General features: G+C 35.4%; 1 long non-coding RNA gene across 1 annotated transcript in view; it reads right to left on the bottom strand.

Moving 5' to 3' along the window:
* Positions 1-17,443, bottom strand: part of LOC141489830 (uncharacterized) — a 34,275-nt gene extending 16,832 nt beyond the window's left edge. Inside the window, exons 1-2 of the long non-coding RNA XR_012468998.1 lie at positions 17,228-17,443; positions 16,198-16,302 (exon numbers count right to left, since the gene is read on the bottom strand). This is a non-coding gene — a long non-coding RNA (uncharacterized LOC141489830). The remainder of the gene's footprint in view (positions 1-16,197; positions 16,303-17,227) is intronic.
* Between the last annotated feature and the right edge of the window lie 750 nt (positions 17,444-18,193).

Consider the following 18,193-nt stretch of genomic DNA (forward strand, 5'->3'; position numbering starts at 1 on the left):
GCTTTCTGGGGGGGGGAATGGGGAGGGAAGCAAGATTGGGGGGGGGAATGTAAAACTCAAATAATATCTTTAATAAAAAATAAATCTGATTGAACCTAGAGTCATGAGAGAGTTTGACACCTTTCATTTAATCATAAGAAACTGATGGAGAAAAACCTCTTTATACTCAATCATAAAAATTTCCAGATTGTCCATATCCAAAAAATAAAGTCTCATTCTGCTTATTGGACCCTTCTTCTTTCCATCAAAAGGTGCCAGGAACTGTGACTGATCATTACACTTATAAAAGTAAACACAATCATTATTCCATCATATTTATATACCATTAACTTGTTCATCTAATCCTCAAATTTATGGGCACCCCCTAAAATTTCAATATTTCACTACCTTGCAAAAAGATTTAAAAAATTTTTGTAGATCCTTAGTCTTTGTTTTGCTAAGGCTAATGTCTCCTTTAGTTTCATCCTCCCTACTTCTTTTCTTTTCCTTCTTTTCCTGGCTGAGTGAAACATAGTTTCGTACCATGCTATCTGTATATGTGTATCTTTCCTTCTTTTAACCAGTCCAGATAGGAGTGAGATTCAAGCAACAGTTAACTGCATCCTCTTCTTCCTTTTACAGATGTGTACTTATACATCTTGATTAAGTGAAATAATTTTCCTTTACTGTCCTTTTCTTTTCCTGTCCCTCCCCCAACCAAGTAAATTCTTCAGCTTTCTTTTTTTTATTATTTTTTTTGTGGCAATGGGATTGAGTGACTTGCCCAAGGTCACACAACTAGAAAATTATTAAGTTATCTGAGGCTATATTTGAACTCAGGTCCTCCTGACTCCAAGGTCAGTGCTCTATGCACTGCCCCACCTAGCTGCCCTCTTCTTCACCTTTCTTACCATTCATTTCTTAAGATCATCAGTACAAATTAGAAGCACTCCCAAATCTTGCCTAATTGAACTCTCTCTCTGTGACTCATATGATGGCTGACTCAGAGAGGAAACATGTATAACTGCCTCATATTAGAATGTAAGTAGTTTATCTTTGTTTTAGTTCTTTACCATTTTTCATCCAGGTTCACCTTTTTATGTTTCTCTTCACTTCTGTGTTAGAACTTCAATGTTTCTTTTCAACTTTGGCCTTTGCATAAGGAATGTTTCAAAGTCATCTATTTCAATTAAATTTCCCTTGGCCTCCCCACTTGCATTTTGCTCAGTTTTGATGCATAAGTTATTCTTGCCTGGAACCCTTACTCTTTGCCTTCTGTAATATTGGATTACAAGTTTTGTGCTCCTTTATAATAGTGACTGCTAAATAGTGTGTGGATTTTACTGTGACTTCTTGATCCTGGGATTCTTTCTGAAAGGCAGAAAGAATTCAAATACCATATATTTATATATGCATGTATGTATGTATATGTGTATGCATATTCACATACGTGTATGTAGGTAGAGTTACACTGGTCATTTATTGAAAGAAACTCAAAAATGAAAACTTCAAAATTCAGAGTCTTTAGGTCAAATCTTTTATTTCCCATATAAATATGTGTGTATGTGAATGGTTTCCAGAGATGAATACATAAACAGATCTAAAAACTCTGAAATTTGGATTTTTTCAATTTAGAATTCTTTTAGAAAGTTCTATTTTACACTCTGGTTCTGAAAATTCCAGGCAATTTTCTTTTAAAATTTCTGGAAATATGAAGTCTTTTCTTGGTCCTGTATTCAAGTAGTTGAATAATGGTTAATTTTTTTTTCCTTATATTATGTTTTCCAGATCATTTTTCTTACTTTTTTTCAATTTTTCATTTTTATTTTAAAATTTCTTGTTACCTCATGGAGTCTTCAGCTTCTATTTGGTCCATTTTAATTTGCCAGGAGTTGACTTGAGCCTTGCACTTCTTGTACCAAGATTACCATAGTTCCCCATGTATAAAACACACCTTAATTTGGGGGTTCAAAATTTGAAAAAAATGTATTACTTAAAGTTATTTGAACTCAAGTTTTATTCATCATAAAATCCCTACAACTTCTCATTACTGACAAAAGTCCCATCCATTAGCTTGTTCTCATCTGTGTTTGATGATGAATCACTGTCTTGGGAGAGGCTCTCCTGCCTGTGTTCTGATCTGTGTTTGACCACAAGCACTCCTTGGGTAAGTCTGGTGCATGGATGCATGCTTAGTCCATTCCATTTCATAAAGCTGAAGCACAAATTGTGTCCTTGGAAATTAGTCACTTCTTTTTCATCGGCAATTTTGCTGGCCTTATGTTGAACTGTCTTTGTGGATACAGGAATTCCAATGACCCTTTGCTCTTCAATCTATCTATTCAATTCCCTCCCTAACCTAGGCCATTTTCTTGACTTACCTCTCATGAACTTCTTCTGCCAGGCATTTTTAGTATGGTTTCTTCTTCCCATAGCTAGTCTTGGATTGTTTTCTCAGTTGGAAGAGGACAAACTTATATTCAGCTTCATGATTTCCATTGACTTTTGCAAACTGGATCACTTTGAACTTGAATTCAGCACTGTATGAAAATCTTTTCTGAGCCATTTATGGGCAAAACATGGCAAAATGTAACCTAATATACTGGTTACAAATGAGAAACAATGACCCCAAAGACAACAAGCTCAAAAAAGTGGGAGATGCACATAAAAAAATCTACAACCACTGTATAAGATGCTCCCAGTTTTTAGATCCCAACATTTTCAAAAAAACGTTGTGTCATATACATGGGGAAATATGGTAATCCCTTTTCTAAATCACTCTTCCAGAGCTCTCATATTTTCTCCAATTTTTCCCTTGAACACTCTCATTAAATTATAAAAACTGTTTTTTAGATTTTAAATTTTTTTATTCTATCTCTGGCAAGAATTCTAGATTAATTTTTGACTCACCTCTGTTTTTACTATGAGGCAATACTTTAGATGACTATACTCATCTTCTGGGTTGTGTTTTGAGCTTCCTCACCACCTCTATAGGTCTTTATAGTGAGATTTTTTTTTCCCTCATTCTTCAAGTTTGATACTAGGGTTAAGCTCTGCATCACTTCTGGAGGGAAGGTCTGACTTGATCCTGTTCCTTCTTTCCTGGAATATTGAGTATTGTATTATTTCACAATTTGGGGGAATCCAAGGGACTTATAAGCTTTAGTGCTCTCAAAGAGGTCTGATCCAGGGCAAAATCTGACTGCTGCCCCATGCTAAGTTCTGCAAGTTCCTGACATGGGTTTGGTTCTGTGCAGAAATAAGGAAACTTGGAAGCACAGTAAAAAGAATGTGGCAAACTCAGGAAGTCCTGAGTTTATATTTGATTTCAAACACTAGCTGTGAGATCCAGACTCTATTTGGCTCAGTTTTCTTATCTGTAAAATGAGCTGGAGAAGGAAATGGCAAACCACTCCAATATCTCTGCCAAGAAAATCCTAAATGACACAATTGAACAGACTTAACAATTAACAACAAAAGAGTAGACTGCTGCTATTCTCCACCCTTATGATCCTACTGGAAAGCTCTCTTGGTTAAGTGGTAGACTTGTAGGGTCCTCTTTGCTCTTGAATTCCTACCTTTCTGGGATTCTATCCCTGATTATTCCTTTATAGGACAGATGTTAGAAAGGGCCTCCTTATGCTGTAATGTGGAAATGCTACCCCCCATATACAGATTCCCTTTAAATTCTACTCTGGTTATGTGACTCAGAAGTAGATAGTGGATATCAAAACTATTAGTTTTCTCATCTGTCAAGTCTCATAGTTTCTATGTATGGATCTGGTGGTGCTATAGTATAGTTCTGGAATTCCCTCTGTTCATGGCTATCCCTAGTCACTGGAATGGTCCATGAACTGTGTGCTCCAGACCTTACTCTCTCTTCCAGTATCCAGAGACCTCCCTATCTGACTCCTTATCCTGAGCTAGACTAGACATGTCAAAGAACACTGATTTTTTTTTAATTTCTCCATCAAGATTTGGTCTAGTGTATTTTCTAGATCTATTTAGCAAAACTTTGTATATAGTTGTTTCAGTTTGACAAGTCTCAGGACTTTTAACAAGATACTTAGGAGTATCTTGAATATATGTCTCAGGAATTATTCAGTCAACAAGCATTTTTTTAGGTATCTACCATGTTTCCAAAACTTGTCAAAACTCTGAGTAGGATAATACCAATCAGTACTATTCCATTCTTTTCTCCTGCCCCTTGCTAAATGATAACTTAGCCAATAGCTTCTGTGGCTCAATTTTATCATTTCTTGAAAGACAAGCAGCTTCTCCTCAGTTCATGCATTTTCTGTTTCTACAGGAAGAGACCCAAAGTTATTGTTTCCTCTTCAAATATGTAGTTGTCCCTTACCTCCCCCTTCCTTCTCTATTTTTCAGCCTCTGAATAATTATTTTCCCCCCTCTAATAAACCTCTTACCCACTCTGTTCTTGCAATTCTTTTTTTTTTCCTTGCCTTTAAAAATATTTTGGGAATACTTCATTTTCTCTGATAATTCAGCATTTGGAGAATCATTAAATGAGTACCTGTTCCCTCATACATCTATATGGGGAACATAAATAAATAGCACTCACTGACTGAGGCAGAAATTAAAACACTGAAAAAAGTTCAAGTAACTCCAAAATTCTTCCATCATGTCCTCCATGATGTTTAAGATGTGAATTCATTTCTTTTTTTGGGAGGGGGGGTTAAATTCCTTGTGGATGTTTATAAACCCACTTCCCAACATGAAATTTCCCATCATAATTTTAAGTTCTATAAAATCACTATGAAATGACATAAGTCCTCTAAATGTCTGTTTTTGCTCATAAATGGCAACGGAAAGAAAAAAGCCTGAAAGGGATATAAGGTTTCTAAGTAGAACCCAAGATGATGATAAAGTATAGTTGTTAAAAGGTTAGTCTGATTCAGGAAGGCATTACATGAATTTTGTATTCAGGAATCATTGAGGTAAGTCAACTCAAACATCTCCCCCTTATTAGACTCATAAAATGAGAGATTACTGAATACCATCCGAAGGTCTACAATTGATGAGGGACTTGGGGTCTTTGAGAAGTTTCAGTGGAGAGCAATGAGAATGATTAAAGGGCTAGCAAATGAGGCCCCTGAGAAAACCTCACAAGTACTGGTTATTATTCATCTGAGAGGAGAGAAGCCCATAGGCTTTCTCACAAACAGTCTTTAGGTGTTTGAAGGATTGCTGTTGAAAAACTGAGGTTGGCTGTTGTCCATTTCTTCTAAGGATAGAACAAGAAGCAATTGGCTCTTAAAGTGCTAGATGATGAATTTAAAGTAGATTAATAGGATTTTTGGCATCAAGAGGTACCTCAAAATTCCTTTCTGATATTATAGATAAAAGCTCTAGGCTAGAAGAGACATTGCAGGCCATCTAATTTTTCCCCTAGATGAAGAAATGAGACTCAGAGGATTTAATTAAGTTGCCCATGGTTACTCAAGAAGTATATAATCAAATCAGGATTTGAACTTGGGTCTCCTTCCTTCGAATTCAGTGTGAAAGTTTAATTGTCATTCTATTAAACCCTGCTATCACCCTCATTTTACATAAATAGAAACAAACCTCTATAAAGTTTATTTGGCTTACCAAAGTCACTGAAACTAGTACTCAGGTCTCCTGACTCCCAAGTCAATTCTTTTTCTACTACATTATATTGAATTATGTAAAAAATAGTTTCCTGATTAAAAAAGACATATAAGTGGTTTATCAGTGAAGATCTAGTAAGTTCTTCCTATGAATATCTTTCATAGGAGAGGTGGGTTTTGGTTTCAGGACTGAATTAGGGTCCCTGTTCTAGGAAAAACAAAGGTCCTAAATGATAATACTCAAGGTTCTGATTCTCAGGTTCTTAATTGTCTTTATTCAGTCCTGGCTCCACTTATAGATAATAGAGACTATAAGAGGCAGTAAGTGGTAGCATAGGAATCAGAAAACTTGATCCCAAATCTTGGTTCTAATATTTATTTGGTAACTGGATTAGGGCAAGTTACTCTGTAGACCTCAGTTTCCTCATCACTAAAATAGTTCCCTAGTATAGTAGTTATCACTTTTTCTTTACATACAGAAAATCTTGGATTCATGTTGCATTGGAACCAGAAAGGAGGCCCTCTCTTTTTTTGATGGCCTAATGGATAGAGTACTGGACCTAGAATCAGGATGACTCATCTCTGTGAGTTTTAATCTGGTCTCAGACACTTACTAGCTATGTAACTTAATCTCATTTGCTTCATTTTCCTCTTCTGTAAAAAGAACAGGAGAAGGAAATAGCAAGCCACTCCAGTATCTTTGCCAAGAAAACTCCAAATGGGGTCACTTTTAGTCAGACATAACTGAAAAATGAATGAACACAAAATGGTAATAAGATAACTGTATTGCTTTCTATACAGGGCAGTTGTGAAGAAAATGCTTTGAAACTTTAAATTGAAAATGTAAGTTATTGTTTGTTCAATATTGTAGTTTCATCAAAGTGATTACTACCCCAGATCAATCTAGATCCAGCAACACCTATGGTTTTTAAGCTCCTAGACAGCAGCCTAGAACACTGAGAGATTAACTAAAATAACCACATGACCAGAGACAAGACTTGAAAGCAGGTTTTTTGAAGCTTTTTCTTCCTAGAATGGAGACTCTAATTCAGCCAAATCAAAAACCACCTCTCCTATGAAATACATTCATAGGCAGAACTTCCTAGACTATTCTTGGACTACACTATTCTGACTCTCTACAAATTATTTCTATTAGAAATAACATACATTTTCTTAAGTATTCATAATGTGTAAGACCCTAGAGATGATATGTTGAAATTAAAACAGTTGTTCACATTCTACTGGAGAACAAAGCATTTCACATACAGGTAAGTAGATTTGAAGCAAATTGGTTTATGATTTTGGGACCCTGAAAAGTTCTGTCCTCAAATAAATCACTTACTGGCCTAAATTCAATTTTTCATAATAGTCTGCACTTTAGACCTAAGCAATGGAGATTTGGTTGAAATGCAAAATTATTAGCTAGAAGAAATAATAATAATATAATCACATTTGTTCATTTTGCCAATTAACATTATCAGTTAAGCTAGGCAATCACTTAACAAGGTTTAGGAAATAGATAAAGAGTTTTCAGAGAAATGTAAAAGTTAACAAAGAGGGAACAGAAGGTAGATTCAAATAGGACTACACAGGGAGATAACATTGGTGCCATAGACTCCTGGGCAAGGCAAAATACTACTAGTAGTAAATATCCTGAAACAGCCAATAAGAATAAGCCAAATACAAACTGGGCCTGCTTCAGTCTTTGCCCAGAGTCTGTTCAGTCTGTATACCACAAACTACTGAAGTCTCTACTCAATTCCCTTTTGTTGGGCATCCCTTCAACTACTAGAAGTAGTAAACATTATCCTGAGCTTTCAGATCTCTAATGGAAATGTTGGCACCATTTTTACTGTGCAGCATAAATGACTTCAGTGGCCAGCACAAATCACATTGCTGCCAAGGAAACAGTTAATTTATCATAAAAAAACTACCTTGATTCTTTGTATCTGTTCAACTATACATTTATCTAATCTTTCAGTAAATATAACATATACAATATAGAACTGTTGAGTGACATTCTCAAAAGAGCACACAATAAGAATTCCTCTATGTTTGACAATATAATCAATGCAAATCTATGGTTAATTATTTGAAAGAGTTCCTTTATTAATTTTTTTTATTAAACTTCTACCATGGGACATTTGCTACTATCTATCCAGACCAAAATTCCTTCCATCCATCAAAATTCCATCCCTGTCCACCACTTTTATGTTTTCCTTCCTTACTAAAATGTAAATGCCTTGAGAACAGGAACTATTTTGGCTTTATATTTGTATATTTATATATATAAATAAAAAGGAAGAAAGGTAATATGGCATAAGAAGGATGAAAATAAGAATTTATTAATATTGCACTGTGAGCCAAGCACTGTGATAAGTGTGCTTTACAAATATCTGATTTGATCCTCACAACTCTATGAAGTAGATACTTATAATTATTCCCATTTTAAAGTTGAGAAAACACAGGCAGACAGAAGTAAGTGATTTGCCCAGGATCACAAAATTAGTAGATATTTGAGGCTGCATTTGAAGTCAAAGACTGTAGGCCTAGCTCTCCATCAAGTATGTCATGTATCTGCCCATAATGAATAAAGGATTGACCTAAGAGTCAAGAAATCCTGGGTAAAAGTCCCACCTCTGGTATATACTGCTCCAGGGAATTCTCAAAGATTAAATCTTAAGATTAGCCATAATGCATTGGCACAATTAAAAAAAAATCTCCTTCACCCAGTACAGTGCCTGAAACAGAAGAAGTGCTTATGAAATACTTTTTCCTGAATTCACATGTAGAGATCCCCACTTGCTTAGATTCAGGTTTTTGAAAGCAATGGATTGATTGGGTCAGTCATATGATATCTGCTGAACATATAGCAAAGCAGTGTACCCTTCATGAAGGTAGAGAAGAAATATAATGGGCATATTCTAGAAATGGAAGCATGACTACAGTAATGGGAACCAAAAGAGGGGAAAGGGTCTTCTCCAATCAATAGTGTTATCAATAGTTAACTTTGTCACTCTTGAGAAGTCAATATAATCAGTCAATAGTTTTGAATATTCCACTTGTAAATTGGAACCATGCCCTGGATAGTTGGTGACCCTACTACAGCTTCATATTCACAATGGATTTTAATGGATGTTTTAGGTGGAGAATTTTAATGTGCTGAATTAAAGAATGTTCAGCATCAAATGGTTCTCAAAGATCAGTTAGTCAACCTTCTCATTTTATAAACAAGATAACTGAATTCTGTTCATTCAGTCCAAGATTTCTAGGAATAAAGACATAGATCTGTATACAACTAACAAAATTATTCCAGTTTAATTGTAGAATATGAACCAATTTAGTGAACAAAGGATACTAAGGAAACAGATGTCCAATTTGCTTCACTGCTATCCTGTGGCTCAGCATCTGTTATAGATGAAATATTCTTTATCTTTTTGTGTGTCAAGGCCCCTTTTAACTAGTTAAACTAAGAGATCTCTATTTTTTAAATGCATAAAACAAAATATATAGGTTACAGAGGAAAATCAGCTGAAATAAAATTATCAAAATATTTGTAAACCAAAGTTTATATGCTCCAGATTCTTGAATACCAGTAATAAACTTAAGAGATGAAATAACAAATGAACCAGTCCTGACACTGACCAAAACTTCAGGCTATATCTGAGTGACCTGAAAAGATTGGGACTAACTTATTTTATACAAAGGAAAACAAAGAGAGATAAAGTGCTTTACAAATGTATAAAGCTAGAGTAATCAGATTCTAGGAACCTTTTAATTTATCAACCCAAAATAAACTAGTCAGGAGTTGCTAATATGCCTTTGATAGTCTGTGATTGTATCTGTGGATTCATCATTCAATGAATTTCCTCTCTTCCCTATGTAAAAAGATTGATCTAATCAGAACACGTGAACAGTGAAATCTTTGTCCCTAAGTTAGTAGTAGAACCTGTCTCCATATTCATATTTCAGTTTTCTTTCTGCACTAAAAAAGTGATGGATTTTAGACTTTTCCTACTTTATTGCTTTGACAGATCCATGAGCTTATTGATGTAGACACACCATCCACCAAGCACAGATTGCAACCCACCCACACTTGTTCATCCTACAGAACTGTAGCGCATGTGCTTCAGTATAAAAGTAAGGTATTATATGACTGACATCTTTAGAGAAAGTAAGGTATTATATGACTGACATCTTTAGAGATAGCATCAAAATTCAACTATTCTGATGGAAAATAAGCACCCAGAGATGCCATCCTTTTCTCTGAGTTAGCTATCATTTTTACTAAATCAACAAGATTTATTAAGTATTGGGGATGATAAATAAGACAGATCTCTTGCCCCTCCCCCAATGGTTTTTAATATTGTTTCTTAAAAGCAGTTAGATGACACAGTAGATAGAAAGAACAGTGTGTCTGGTGTCAGGAAAACTTAAAATTCTAATCCACCTTCAATTACTGTGTGACTCTCAAGTAACTTCACCTCTGTCAGTCTCAGTTTCTTCATCTGTAAAAGAGATATTTACAACATCTACCTCCTAGGACTGTGAGGATCATATGACCACATTTTTGTAAAGCATTTTACCAACCTTACAGCATAATATAAATATTAGCTACATTATTATTGTTATTGTTATTGTTATTATTCATTGGCAACCAGAATAAGATGCATATGATTTCAAAATAAATCAAAAAAATCTCTACACCTCCCAGCCTCTCATACCAGCCAACAACCTCTCCCACCCCCACCACATCTCTGGCACAAGTCTAACCTTACTCAATCCTGAACTTGTTATGATCCACTGGGGGATACTGGTCTATTCACAGAGAGATGTACCTATCTGCAGATGGTCTCATTAGCCCTGCTCAAATACAAAAGAGCAATATGTGGTAATCTAAAACTAACTGAAAAGTACACCTGCTTTGAAAGCAACCTATTAGCAATGCAAATGCAGAGTTATCTGCTGTTTTGACAAGCACAATAAGCAAAGCCCATTAGAAGGCATTTGTGAGACAGTTGGGCTTTGAGAATTTGGCTTTGCTGAGGTAGAAAGACAGAAAAAAAAGTAAAGTTAGATCCTCCTTTGTAGAATTTTGTTTGTTCTGTTTGTCTTAAGTCAAGGCCAACAGTAACAATGATTTCACATTGCCCACATTTGGTGGAACTTATTTTCAAGCATATTTGCAAAAATACCTGTTTTCCACACATGGACCAAACACATACATACTCTCTGGCTATCTCAAAAGATAGTCCTTACTCCTTTAACTAAAAGAGTAGAAAGAAGTGAAAGAGTTAGGATCATAAATTATTCAAGACACAAACTAAGGTATGTTTTAGAAAATAAATATATATTAAGTTAGGGAAAGTATACTGAATTTGAAATCAGAATTCAAATTCTAGATTTGCTAGTTGTTGTTTATATGATCTTCAGCAAGTCACCAAGTCTGGATTTGTCATCTATAAAATAAGGGAAGGGAAGGGGAGCTCTAAATCTATGATCCTGTTGAAATACAGTATGTCTTCTCTAGACATAGGATGAAGCTAGAAAATCAACAGCAAAAGAAAACATTGCCCTAACCAAATGAACAAAAATATTCTGTGCTTCCCCAAGTCTGTTCAACTTTGATAATATTCTTCCACATTCCTTAGCTGTAATACTTTTAGCAGAAGACCATAAGTTTACTAAATTGACCTCTCAAAGAAGATAAAGATGAAAAAAATTAACATTTACTATTTCCTTCTGATAAGGGAATAATACCAATGCTCTCCTAACTATAATCCAACTTAATTAATTAAACATTTGAATCACCTACTATGTACAAAATACTACACAGACTTCTGGGAATAAAGAAATGAAAAATGAAACAGTCCCTGTCATCAAAAATACTTTGTTTCCACTAAAGGAGTATACACAGAATCAAGAGTAATATATAGTAACATTTATGAAAGAAAAAAGAGAGACAGTAACAATATTCTAGAAAATTTTGAAAAAGTAAAGAACATTTACCTAGGATGATCAGGGAAGGTGAAATCTAAAGAGTTAAGAGGGATTGATAGGTAGAAATGAAGTTACAGCAGGACACAGAGAAGAGTCTTGAATTCACAGAATATGAGTTGAAATCCTGATTCTGACATTTATTAGTGTGTGAACCTACCTTGATTTCTTTTTCTGTAAAATGAAGGGGTTAGACTACCTTCATTTTATACCTCTACTCCAAAAATCCCTTTAAGTTCTAAATCTATGATCTTTTGAGGAGCTTTCTAAATATTGGATTGTTCTGATAGAATATCTGAGTATGTTAAGTAAAGTAATGTGAAGAGAGGCTGGACAGATAGATGAGTCAGATTGCTGACATCCTTAAATATCAACTTTAAATGCAAAGAAATTCATATGTTGCACTGTATACAAAAGGCAGACATTTTTCAAGTCCCTTGTTATGCCAATTAGAATGTCTAAATATAGTCCTTGCCAATTCCCAAGAAGGTAAAAATGACCCCATTTTGCTTATGCCTAGTCCTTTCTTATTCCTTGGAGTACAATACGGATGTTCAGTGCCACTGCCTAAGATCCAGTCTACTAACATCCATCCTTGTTCCTCCTATTATCCTCTAAGAAATGAATATGAAATTTCCTATTAGGGTATATTCCTACCCAGATAAATATAAACAATGTCTCTCTGGTTACCATCTTTGTGGGAGCTAAGGCACAACCAGGTCTGAACCTGAACCTAGGTACCTAGGTCTTATTACTTTACTCTAAGTGATCTTGGTATTAGTATCCATTGGCTATGGGACAGTTCTACCAATAATAACAATAGCTAGCATTTCTATAGCATTTTAAGGTTTGAAAATCCCTTTCCAAAAATGGCCTCATTTGATTCTTAAGCAACAACCCTGGAAGGTAGATATTATGATTATTTCCCTTTTAGAGCAAAATGACTTGCTCAGCGTCATACAAGTAGTTGAATATGGGTATGCCAAACTCAAAGTCCAGCACATTATGCATGGAAGACATACAGAGAAGGTACAAGAGAAATTTAGATTGCACCATCAGGCCAGGCGACTGGGGTCACTGCACCAAAATCATAGACCCTGGCAACCCTACTGCTATAGCCACACTCTGAAAAATTGATTGCTCCACTTGGACCCAATCTTTCTAGATGTCTGATTTTCTAAATCATGTCTAAATGCTGCCTTCATGCTGAGCCTGTTATCATTACTGAATAAAGCAACCAAGGTCACTGCATCAAAAGCACAAGACCTGATGCTATTTACAAATCTGAAAAATCCATGGTTCTCAGTTTATCCAACATCATTTCCACACCCCAAATCTAAAACTGCCTATCATATAGGTTATTATTCAATTATACAAGGATGCCCATCATACCTGCAATACCTGGAAAGGAGTACTCTAGATTTTGTGAAATTTTTGTGAATTTCTTGTCTAATTCCTTCTTAAATATTTCTAGTAACACTATTTCTTCCCAATGAAGAATGATTCACAGTTGCCAAAATACATTAATAAAAGTAAGCAGCTATCTTACTCACTTTACTCACTGTCATATATAAATATATAACATTGGGCTATAGAATTTTGCTTACTTGTATAATCAAAAATGATCAAGAATTCATCTTTAATATTCTAGTAGTTTCCCAGGAAGAAAGTTTCTTCCCCCCATCATTAAGAGCATCCCCCCCAATTATATCATCCTTTAGTTACCAATAATAAATTACATAATACTTGAGCTATTGAAAGGTATGATGATGAGTATCCCAAATCGAGGTCAAACTTCCTATCTGGATTTGGATAGTCCATATAACTCATAACAAGCAAAAAGGATCATCTAAGTTTGTGCTTCCAAATCTGTGGCTCCAAACCTTGTTGATTTTAAGTTTCCTCTGGTCTCTAGTTCAGGGTTTGGTGGTTTCCTGCCATACCAACTTTTCTCCCAACTCCAGCAATTTGAACTGTCATTGCTTCATTCAGTATCCCCTTCTGGCTTCAACTGTAATTTTTCTATCTAAAATATAAAGTACCTTTTAGTTCAAATCTTTCTTTAAGTATAATGAGGTCTTTGGTGCAAAGGTAAATATATTTCTCATCTCTAGTTTCAGGACCAAAACAAAAGCAAGATGTACAATAAATTTATAATAATATTGATGCAGAGAAACTTGGGTATGGAAGTGATGAGATCAGTTGGAGACCAACTTTGTAAATTCTTTTGTTTGCATTGTAAAGTGAATCTTCCTTCTTCCTTTATCATCTAATTTAGGCCACACCTGAGGGCCAGACCTTCAGCCTGATTTTGATTGGATTGTTTTCTGGTGGGGCAACTAGGTGGCATTGGATTAGAACACAGGTCCTGGAAACATCCAAGACCACCCAAAAGAGACCCCTCCCCAAAATCTCCAATGTGGGACTTGGATTCTGAGAGAGAATTTAAGGAGACTGAGGAAGGGGCTCGCCCACTTTTACCTTCTAATCTCCTGCTGAACCCTGGCCACTTGGCCTGAACAATTCAATCAGAAATCCACATGGCCTCTTTAAACTCTTTTTTTAACTCTTACTTTCTTATATGTTGTAACTTCTTTTAAGAAATTTCTATTTTCTTTCCAAAACCTGCATTCCTGAGTCTAAGTCTCGATTCATCTCAGGACAGAACCGAACCCAAGAAACAAATCATCAGTAACAATATTTCATGTATTTGTAGTTCTTTTATGTAGCAAACATCAACCAATTCAGAACCCAGCTAAGTACCAGTCAGTAAGCAAAAAGAAAAGGATTCTTAGAACCCAAAACAGAAGTCAGAGAGTATTTGCTTAAAGCACATATATCTTGCCAATAGGAGAGTACCCCACCCCACCCCACAAATGGTTGAAATAAAAGTATAGTGGTACCAAAAGAGGAGTTTCAGTTATCTGGAAATTTACTCAACTAGAAAATCTTCTTACCCCAGTACCCAGTAATGGTGAATAATTGAACTGTTTCTGCCAAATAGTTCCCTGGTTACTGAAAGACATTCATCAGCAATGAGGTATGTCTTCCTATAATTTTTTTTTCCATACAACTAAAATAGTTTTACATTATTACCTTGAGAATGTGTCCTCTAGAGTTTCTTTCTGCAGGAACAAATACTATCTCTGAATCTGACTCTGTGTCCCTGTATCTGTTTCTCTATCTGTATCTCTCTAAAGGTTTCCACTATATCTCTAACTCTGTCTTCTGTCTGTCTCATTCTCTATTTCTCTATCTCTGTCTCTCTGTATTTCTGTTTACTATAAATACATAGTATACAAAGATATTTGCAAATGGTTTGTACCTCAGGTTTTTTTAAAATTTCAAGCAATGTTTTAGTATCCTTCAGCATAAAAGAAGCAGTAAAAATGTTAAATCATATTTATTAGTAGATGATACATCACAGTCATCAGAGATATAAAAACCCATTAGATCACTGAGCCACTTCCCCTGGCAGAAGAGGATTAAGTCTCCTACAGAGGACACATCCGATGTACTGATACAGCACTTGATCTTACCCAAAGACTAAGAAAGCAGCAATGGACTTTTTAAAAGGGAAAAAGGGGAAAGGGAGAAGGGGGGAGAGAATGAGGGAGGAGAGGTATGATAGGAGGGATCCTTCTATCTCTTTTGGAAAACAGCCTGTCTTGTCTTTTGGCAGGAAAAGGAATGGATGGGAAATTATGATTCACTATAGCTTAATCCTCATTTTATACTCTGAAATTAATTAAAAGATAAGGAAAGTGTTGTGCCCAGAATCCTGTAATACAGGTATTGTGTAATGCCACATCCATGTAATGTTTACCAGAGTGGCATTTCTATCTCCCAATCCACCCAATGCAGATGAGAGGAAGAACAGTGAAAAGACTCTCTTTAGCAGGAACCAATACCTTCTCCTTTCCTGTAAAGTCCTGACAATTTCCCTGATTTTTCACACTGTAACATTACTAATATTCCAATCCTGATTTCCACTTCAGCAGTGATCAGTCTGAATTTGCCAAGTCAGAGCCCAAAGAAGCCTTCTGACTGAGAAGCATCAATGAGCCAAACAAACTCATTCCATGTGTCTGCTAACTGTTTAGTATGGGAATGTTAGCTCACTAGGAAAAGTAAAATTAAAGTCAAATACAGAGACCATGCAATTTTCATTTCCTTGTATCCAGAAACCCTCACATAGAAGTCCTTTCATGAAACAAAATTTATTTAGTATTTGCTTTATTAAAAAAAAAAAAAAAGAAAGAAATTGGCATCTCCATGGTACCAAAGCAACTAGTCACTTCAGGAAATTGAGAGTAGAAAAGGGAAGGGTGGAAGGGGCAACTCATTGTTTGGTATCATGTAAATAAAGTACATTGATTGAATTTTTCATTTTTAAATTTGTCATTTGGGTTTTATGTAAACATAGCCACTGACAGATTTTTAAATATATACATGTATATTCTTAGCAATAAGACAGTTTAAATATATGCCATATATATGTATATGCTCTGCAAATTTTAATAGCAGATCATGAGACTATTTAGAGTTTATTTTCTAAGCCTCTGATTTAATCTTTGCATTTTTTACGGAAATTATAATGATTGATAGAAACCTTGAGGACAAAGTGCTGTTTGTTCATTTTTTCTTTCCCCTGAAGTTGTCTTAGAGCAACATCTAGTGGTTCCTTTCTCTCTTCTTTACTAAGGAATCTTGTATTCTGAAAAGAAATTGCAACCCAAATTGGAGACCATAAATAAAATGCAGCTACTCTGGAGAAAAAAGTATAACTTTAGTGTTCATTGCTTGCTCAACCACTGGTCTAATTTTTAATTGCTTAGAGATTTTAACTAGAAATAGTCACAATTTTATGACAATTTTATGTGGATTCTGACCAAAAATATAATGTTTTATGAACAGAATATTAGGCAGGTACAATTTCCCCAAAATAATTATCACTAAGCAGAAGAGGATTTCAATTTGAATAGTGTTATACTTTAGAGATACCAATTCCAATTAAACAAATACATGGAGTGACTACTGAAAGACTATATATTCAGTAAAGTAGTTCAATCCAAGAATTCAACAAACATTTCCCAGAAGCCTGCTAAATGGGCACCATTAGATGATAAGGAAGATGCAAAATTCACTAAGTGATTATTCAGTGGCTACTATGTGCAGATGTCTAAGCACTAGGACAGGTTCCTGTCTCGTGGCGACATGAAGTCTAGTTATATTAGCAAGGCATTTAAAAAAAAACCCTCATTCTCATTTACATTGAAGATGTCTTGTTTTTATACAGTTTACATGTTGTAAACTCCATTAAATGGTGAGCTACTCGAAACTGTTTTTGTTTTTTCTTTTTTTGCTGTGTTTCCTAACATTTACTACAGTACCTAAAACTATTGAATGATCTTTATAGATCCAGATAGACTTGCTGATTTAAGGCAGTGCTAACTGCTCATACAATTAGAGATTACAACCTTAGCGTCTGGAGTCCAACCCCCTCCCATTTTGCAGATGAAGAAACTGAAGCCCAAAAAGACAAAAGGAACCTACCTTCCCTGACTTTAGGACCTTTTCCCCTAAACCATGCAGTCCCTGAGCATAGTATTTTAAACACTTAAATTCAAGAACTGAAGTACCTTCATAATCTTTGACCTTGATTTCTACATTTTGCCAGAAAGCACAGGCATTATCCTCCTGAGTCCTTGAAAATTCCCAACTCAGTCAGAATTTGGTTGTGAGTTTGAAGTCTTTTTTTTTTGTCAGGTGTTATATTGAGATTTCCTCACCTCTTCTAGTAATATACCTGGAAGTGGAAAAATCTGTTCTAATCACTTTGCAGCCTTCTATGCTTCAGGGTACTGACAGATCATAGCCTTTATCTAAAATGATGCAAGAAAGATTGGTTACACACACACACACACATACACACACACACACACACACACACACACACACACACACACACACACGCTTTTTGTTATAATTACTGCCAATTGCTAGGATTTAAGTGACTTTATTTTATGCTTCATTCATAATATGTTTCAAGAATAGGGTCCAAAAAATTAACACTTCACCTGCCTACTGAAAGATGATAAACTTGCTCTCCCAGAAGCCAATAAGAAAGTCATGGCATCCATCAGCTATGCAAACCAGAAAGATGGAAAGAGGCAGATGGATGTTGCATAAATTTCATTGTCTTCTAGGTACCAATCTTGGCCTACTGTGCTAATCTTTCTAAAGACAGTATGAAGCATAGCTAGATGGTACAATGGATAGAGCACTGGCCCTGGAGTCAGGAGGACCTGAGTTCAAACCCATCCTCAGATACTTAATAATTACTCAGTTGTGTGACTTTGGGCAAATTGCGTGGTTCCATTGACATAAATAAAATTTAAAAAAAAGACAGAATGATCTCATAATGTTTTTAAACATACTTTTCTTGTGGTATTTGAAATAGGAAAGTAGCATTGCACAATAGAAAGAATGTTGGATTTGGAGCCAGAGGACTGAGATTTAAATCCCACTTATTAACAATGTCAGCTCCGACAAATCATTTCACACCTTTTTACCCAGTTCTGAGGTAAGTGCTCTGAGGATGGGGA

The sequence above is a fragment of the Macrotis lagotis genome, chromosome 5, assembly GCF_037893015.1.
Source record: "Macrotis lagotis isolate mMagLag1 chromosome 5, bilby.v1.9.chrom.fasta, whole genome shotgun sequence".
Taxonomy (NCBI): domain Eukaryota; kingdom Metazoa; phylum Chordata; class Mammalia; order Peramelemorphia; family Peramelidae; genus Macrotis; species Macrotis lagotis.